Genomic DNA, 7,700 nt, shown 5'->3' with positions numbered 1-7,700 from the left:
ATACCATCTCGTGAAGTAGGTACTATTATTAATGCCCATTTTGCCAGTGAGGAAACAGTCTCAGAGAAGTTTGGTAACCTGACCAAGGATATGCAGCTAGTGTGAAGCCTTGATTCTGCTTCCTAATTACTACCTCACACAAAGCAGGCTGTCATCAGTGTCCAGTGACTGCTCCTTGTATGGCCCCCAGGCTCCCAGAGGAGGATGGTCACCTGCACAGGGGTAAGCCAGGAAAGCTTCCCGGAGGAATGGGACTTCAGCTAGGCCCCCTACATGGGGAGGAGCTACCTAGTGGCTCAACCCTGGTCGCATATCGGGATCACCTGAGGGAGTCCAGGCCCCAAGCCCCACCCACAGAGATTCTGATTTCATTGTTCTGCGCTGGAGCCATCTCTAGATAATGCTGATGTGCAGCCAGATGTGGCGTCCAGACTAAGCAGATGGGAGCAGGGCATGTCCCTTAGGTGAGGGCAGGATGTGCAAGAGGCCAGGGCAGGAAGAAGCCCTTGAGGAGCCAGGACTGGGCCCCTGTCTCTGGATGGGGGCAGTGTGAGGTCTGCAGGCCAGGTCACGGGCAGGAGCCAGGAGGTCCAGCGGTCCCCTGGCAGTAGGTCTTCCTTTTATTGTTTCATCTAATGTCAGTCACCAAGCCGGGCCTTGGTACTGGATCATCGAGGAGCCTGTAGTCTGCCGTATGTGCCTGTGTCCACCCCTTAGGAAGCGTGAGTATCTTCAGCCTGCAGGGAAATGTTGGTGTTTGCACTTCATGATCAGCATTTGTTCAGGCAATGGGGAGGCAGAGGCTAGGCAGGGCCCAGGCTTCTGGAAAAATTCATCCCTTGTCATCATAGCCCAGCGTCCTGGGTTCCCAGGGCAATGGACAGAGAGCATCTCCCAGGGCAGGCCCAAGAGCTGACGCAGAAAGCGAGTGACTGGGATGCCCGCTGCCACTGCTCCTCCTGGACATGGTCCCTCAGCCCTGGTCGTCCCACCCGCTCCCTGCACTGTGGGTGCCACCCTGGTCTGGTACCTTGCTTTTCCACAGGATTTAGCCTCCTGCAGACAAGGACTGTGTATTTACTGCTCTTAGGTGAGTAGCCAGGACCTGAGAACAAATCTAAAAGAAAAAAGAAAGTCACACATAAACCCATAGAGAACCAGCCTCCCCACCACCTACCCTGTGGGCCCCATGCCTTTGGCTGGTCTCATCCTCTTTGGGTAGAGTGAGCTTAAAGAGGGGGTAGTTTTGACCAAGAACAAATAAGACACCAAACACAAAACAACAGCAACAAAACACCCCCTAACCTAAAAAATAATTTAAAAAATATTTATTTTTGAGCAACACAGGTGAGGGAAAGGAGGAAAACACAAATGTTTCTCTCTTTCCATCAGCATCCCACGTGCTTATTGCATTATGTTGCTTTATCTTCCCAACAACCCCAAGAGACAGGTATTATTACCCATCCACTCCTGTTCATGCAGGCAACAGCTTCACCTCCAGGGGGTGACCTTGGTTCACTTCTGTATCCATGACGTAAACCTGGCCTGGCCGACTCCAGGGTGAGCCTCCACGTTCTGCTGCCACTGCTGGGTGATCCCGCAGTGAGACGGTAAGTACCACAGAAAACAAGCCATGGCAAACGCGGACAGGAGTGTGAGTGTCGGGGAAGAGCTCGGAAGCGAGGCCACCTGGGATTTGCCTGGTCTGGTCTCCGAACATGGGTCAGCACCTCCCCACGAGCCCCGGTTTCTCCAGCTGTGAGAGGACGGGGTGGGACTAGACTACCCGGTTTTGTGATTCTGTGCCAGGGTGCAAAGGCAGGAGTCCTGACAGGCTCAGAATTTTCTTGCTCTCCCTCTCACATTCCACATTTCCTCTAATTAACCCCAAGGGCTCACACATTTGCAGAGCAAAATTAACTGTGCTTTAAAAAGAATGCTGGAGAAGGGCTGTGAGCTGTGGGAGCCATCTTTTGGAAGGCTCAAAGGACCAAAGGATGGAGTGACGACGACTGGAGGTCGAGAGGCTGGGGCCAGACAGACCAGGTGCTTCCTACAGTTGAGGGAACAGGAGGAGAGAGCCATGCACTCTCCCTTCAGCCTGAGCACACTGCCACATGGCAGGGAGGGGGCCGAGGAGGCCACCTCGCTGACACAGTTCCCCAGCGGTGGCTGGGGCAGACAGTGACCTCAGGCCCAGCCAGGTCAGAGCCTTCACGTGCATGATTTCATCCAAGCGTTACACGGACGAGGACACTGTTACATAACTGTCTGTGACAAGTCCTCTCACTAGTCCTGCTTGATAGAGGCGAGGCAGAGGCACAGGTGACCAAGCGCACGAGGCTGAGTGCGAGATGAAGAGGGCACGTAGATGGCTGGGTGCTGGACCCCTGGGGACTGTGACAGTCAGTCCAGCTAAGTGAGGAGAAGGGTGGGTGGAGGGCAACGCTTGCAGATGGCTTGGTTCCCAGAGACTTGCGCCACATCAGGCCCTGTGCTGTGGATGCGCTGACCCGGGCCATCTCCTTCACTCCTCGAGTCCAAAGAGCGTGGGGAGCGCTGAGGGCCGTGGAGTCCCGAGAGAAGAGGTGTGGGGTGGGATGGGAGGAGGCCTCCCCTGTCCCCCAGGGGAGGAGGGCCTGTGCCCAGGCAACAACAGGTCCCAAAGCCCATGGGATCCCTAGCAGTTAATCAAACACAGGCCAGGGCAGAGGCTGCAGGAGAAGCCCACATCCATGCTCCCCCCCTAGAGTTACAGAACCCCCGTTTATGGCGGGGCCTCTGGCCACCCAGACACAGGCCACACCTCCCAGCCTGCCTTGCAGCTCCCCATGAGCGGAAGTGACAGGCACCGCTTCCTGGTGGTGGTCTTCAGGAGAAGCTGCCATACCCCTACCCCCAGCCCAACTCCTTCTGCCTCTTCCCACTGCTGGGAATACAGACACAGCTGCTCCAACTGAGGCGACCCAGCCGGAGAAGCAGCCTGGGCCCTGCTCACCCCAGAGTCACCGTCCCAGCCAGTAGAGAAACGTAAGTGTTTATTTTGTTTAAATCATTATGTTTAGTCTCTGATACAAGGGCCAAGTTGCTTCAGTCGTACCTGGCTCTTTGCAATCCCATGGACTGTAGCCAGCCAGGCTCTTCTGTCCGTGGGATTCCCCAGGCAAGAATACTGGAATGGGTTGCTGTTTCCTCTTCCAGAGGATCTTCCTGACCCAGGGATTGAACCCGCGTCTTTTATGTCTCCTGCATTGGTAGGTGGGTTCTTCCCCACTAGTGCCACCTGGAAAGCCCTCTGATATAAGAGCCAAATCTGTATCTGAATTCCAAGGGTCTCGAACTCTTTCCCTGACCACAGGAAGAAGTAGATTTTACACTGGGCTGTGTGTGTGTAATCAGAATAGGCCTTCATGAAGCAATACCACCCCTTCCCACACTCTACATTCTAATATTTTAACTTTAGTTTTTTTAAAAAAATGCTTATCATGTGCTCACTAAATTTTGTCATGACCTGAAGTCTGCAAAACACTGTTGAGACTATTACCCAGGTTGACATTGCTCCCCTCAGGCCATCAGCTTTCCCACTTTTCTGTGACCACCCACTGCCCTTCACTATCTCTCTCATACCACTCTTTTTTCCCCCTATTTCTAATAGTCATTTATTCAAAAGATGTTTATGAATTACTTACTCTGGGGCAGAAGCTGTTCCAGTGGTCATCCTGTTAACAGTAGCTGGGAGCTGAAAGAGAGAACTGAATCAGTGTTCAGGGGAGGCTTCCTGGTGGAGGTAGCATTTACATTGGTCCTTGAAGGGCAGAGATAAATGTGGATGAGCAACACATCGCAAGACTGGCCTCAGTATTAGCCTCTCCCAGCTTCCCAGTCTTGAGGCTCTAGCCACACGGTTCTTGCTTCCCTGCCTGAAAAGAACCCAAATCTTTCCCACCTTAGGGCCGCCACACTCTGGTCTCTGTGGCTGGAGTGCTTTCCTCCCCATTGATCACCCGGCTTCTACGCACTGCTGAATCCCTAGCACTGATCACCTGATCTGTGCCTGTCTCTAAGCAGGTGGTGGTCGATAAGTATATGTTGAATGAATAAATTCTAACTTAGCCTGATTCATCTGTGCTTGGACAACTACAGCAGCCTTCAAACTGGCCTTCTAGCCCCTTCATTTGTGGGGCTCTTGGTCCATCTTGGTCACAGCTGCCGTGGAGGCAGGATGTGTTTCCTCTACATAATACCCTCAGTGACTCCCTATTACCCACAGAGTGAAAGTCAAATTCATTTTGACTAACCTCTTAGGGGCCTGATGATTTGACCCCCGCAGTCCTTTTGCTCCTCCTCTTCCTCTCCACTTCCTGTACCTCAGAGTCTTAGTTTAGTCTGTACTTCTGCCTGAAACACTTTCTCCATGCTCTTCCTTTCCATGGTAAACTCCTACACATTCTTCAAAACCCAGCTCAAACATCATGTCTCCTTCCCACCTCCACTCTGCTTCTGTCCCTCATTGGCCTATATTCTGTCCTAAGATCCCTGGGTTGCATTTTCTTGATTCCCTGGGTTTTCTCTGCTGGAGGTCCTTGAGGGCGTGGATCATGTCTTGTCACATGTGTTTCCTTGAGTCCTGGGCCTGGCACAGGGCAGATAACCAGGATGTATATGTTAAATAAATGAGTGGCTAGATGAATTCTCTTGTCTCAGTTCAGCCTGACATCTTCCTTTAAAAAATCATCACTCCTGGTGCAGTTGATCACCACTAACTTCTCTTCAGGTACGTGAACAATTTTACCCTTTCCTGTAGAAACTTTCTTCAAATTGCTGCCAAGCTAAAGTATCACAATCATTTCATGTTGAAAACCAAAGTGTCAATATTTTATAGAAAGTGCTGAAAATTTTATATTTAGTTAAAAGAAACAAGATTCTGTAATGTTTTTTAAATCTAGTGAATTTGGTGCATTCAGGTATCTGAAATTTTTGCCAAATTGGCTGCCTTACTGCCTCCTGAGCTACCCTCCCAGCTTATATTTCAAAAGAAACACTAGCCCAAAGGAATGACTCTCTAAGAATGGAAATGGGTGTCCTTTGGGGTAGAAAACAGAGAGGCTTTCATGCATTGTCTTATTTGCATTGTGCTTGGGTTTTTCTTGCAGTCATACTCCTGTGCTTTTTTAGCGTCACCCCAATAGCACCAAGTACTCACGTGCTCATCAGAAAGTGTTCGGGTGACCTCTCTCAACTGGAGGGAGGGCTGCCAGCCTGGATGGGAACCATGCTCCTTTCTCTCATTGGCTGCTTGGCCACTGGGGATGGGAGAGTGTGGAAACAGGACCATATCAGCCAGGACCCTTTGGTGCAAGCAACAGAAACTCAACTCAAGACTAGCCTAGGCAGAGAAATAATTTCCTGGCCCTCATAAAATAGGAAGATATTGGGGCCATTCTTGGAAGTGAAGGATAAAGTCTAGGAACCAGGGCCTCTGTGATGGCAACTGTGAGGTCAGTGCCCTGAAGGCTCTTCCCGGTGCTGCCCGATTCTCATCAACACTTTATTGTTTCTTTTCACCTGTTGGCTTCATTCACTCTGACTCCTTTTGAAGTGTTCTCCGTGTGGCAGAGAACTTGGCGGCTCAAGCAGAGAGAGAGCTGCTTGCTCCCAGAGTCCACACATCAATCACAGGAAAGAACGACTAGACCCACCACTGCTGCCAGGTGGGTGGGGTGCTGTGAATGGCCAGCCTGGATCATATATCCACCCCTGTGGCCAGGACATGGGCTGTGACCAGGGGAAGGGACACAGGCAAGCATCTTGGAAAGATACAAACGAACAGTCCTCTATACAAATGGTGATTAGAGTAGTTTCAGATCAGATCAGATCAGTCACTCAGTCGTGTCCGACTCTTTGCAACCCCATGAATCGCAGCACGCCAGGCCTCCCTGTCCATCACCAACTCCTGGCGTTCACTGAGACTCATGTCCATCGAGTTGGTGATGCCATCCAGCCATCTCATGCTCTGTCATCCCCTTCTCCTCCTGCCCCCAATCCCTCCCAGCATCAGAGTCTTTTCCAATGAGTCAACTCTTCGCATGAGGTGGCCAAAGTACTGGAGTTTCAGCTTCAGCATCATTCCTTCCAAAGAAATCCCAGGGCTGATCTCCTTCAGAATGGACTGGTTGGATCTCCTTGCAGTCCAAGGGACTCTCAAGAGTCTTCTCCAACACCACAGTTCAAAAGCATCAATTCTTCGGCGCTCAGCCTTCTTCATAGTCCAACTCTCACATCCATACATGACCACAGGAAAAATCATAGCCTTGACTAGACGGACCTTTGTTGGCAAAGTAATGTCTCTGCTTTTGAATATGCTATCTAGGTTGGTCAAAACTTTCCTTCCGAGGAGTAAGCGTCTTTTAATTTCATGGCTGCAGTCACCATCTGCAGTGATTTTGGAGCCCAGAAAAATAAAGTCTGACACTGTTTCCACTGTTTCCCCATCTACTTCCCATGAAGTGATGGGACCGGATGCCATGATCTTCGTTTTCTGAATGTTAAGCTTTAAGCCAACTTTTTCACTCTCCACTTTCACTTTCATCAAGAGGCTTTTGAGTTCCTCTTCATTTTCTGCCATAAGGGTGGTGTCATCTGCATATCTGAGGTTATTGATATTTCTCCCGGCAATCTTGATTCCAGCTTGTGTTTCTTCCAGTCCAGCGTTTCTCATGATGTCCTCTGCATAGAAGTTAAATAAACAGGGTGACAATATACAGCCTTGACGAACTCCTTTTCCTATTTGGAACCAGTCTGTTGTTCCATGTCCAGTTCTAACTGTTGCTTCCTGACCTGCATACAAATTTCTCAAGAGGCAGATCAGGTGGTCTGGTATTCCCATCTCTTTCAGAATTTTCCACAGTTTATTGTGATCCACACAGTCAAAGGCTTTGGCATAGTCAATAAAGCAGAAATAGATGCTTTTCTGGAACTCTTGCTTTTTCCATGATCCAGCGGATGTTGGCAATTTGATCTCTGGTTCCTCTGCCTTTTTAGCCTGAAGAAAAACCCAGGGATGTGGGTAAATATCACATATTTTACTTAGCTTGCTCGGAAGACCAGGACTTTTAGAAATTTAGACACTTCACACTTAATTCCCACCGACTGACCCCACCCACCCCACACACTTCCCTTCCAACTAAGCTCACTGCCCGCTACTCAGAGAATAAGTATTCCTAGGATGAATAAATGAATGAATGAATCGGTCAATCAGTCTGTATATGCATAGCCCACACTTTCCTACTTCTGGGCCACCCACTGCTCAGTGTCATCTGGAGCACAGGTCACCACTCCTGTGTCCGCTTGTTTTGATCATGCCCATCATTTAAGACCCACTTCAAGCTGCCTCCTCCATGAAACCCCTGAGCCATAACCAGTAGGGATTTGTTTCTTTTTAAGAGTGGTTTCCCTCACTCTTTATAGACTCCATAAAGATTTTATGTTGTTTTATAGACTTTTATAGACTCTATATGATTTTATGTAGTTTGTATTATGTATTGGTTTAGCAGGAAGAGTTTCCAACAATTAGTCCATCGCAATCACTTCATCACCCAAGTGGAGGTAGTAAGTTCCTTGTCCCTGTAGGCTTTATTTATCGATCGATCGATCAATATGTGTTTATGTGGCTGCACCAGATCCTAGTTGCGGCATAAAGG

This window comes from Bubalus bubalis, chromosome 4 (assembly GCF_019923935.1).
Source record: "Bubalus bubalis isolate 160015118507 breed Murrah chromosome 4, NDDB_SH_1, whole genome shotgun sequence".
NCBI classification, from domain to species: domain Eukaryota; kingdom Metazoa; phylum Chordata; class Mammalia; order Artiodactyla; family Bovidae; genus Bubalus; species Bubalus bubalis.
Note: the sequence above shows the minus strand (reverse complement) of the source record.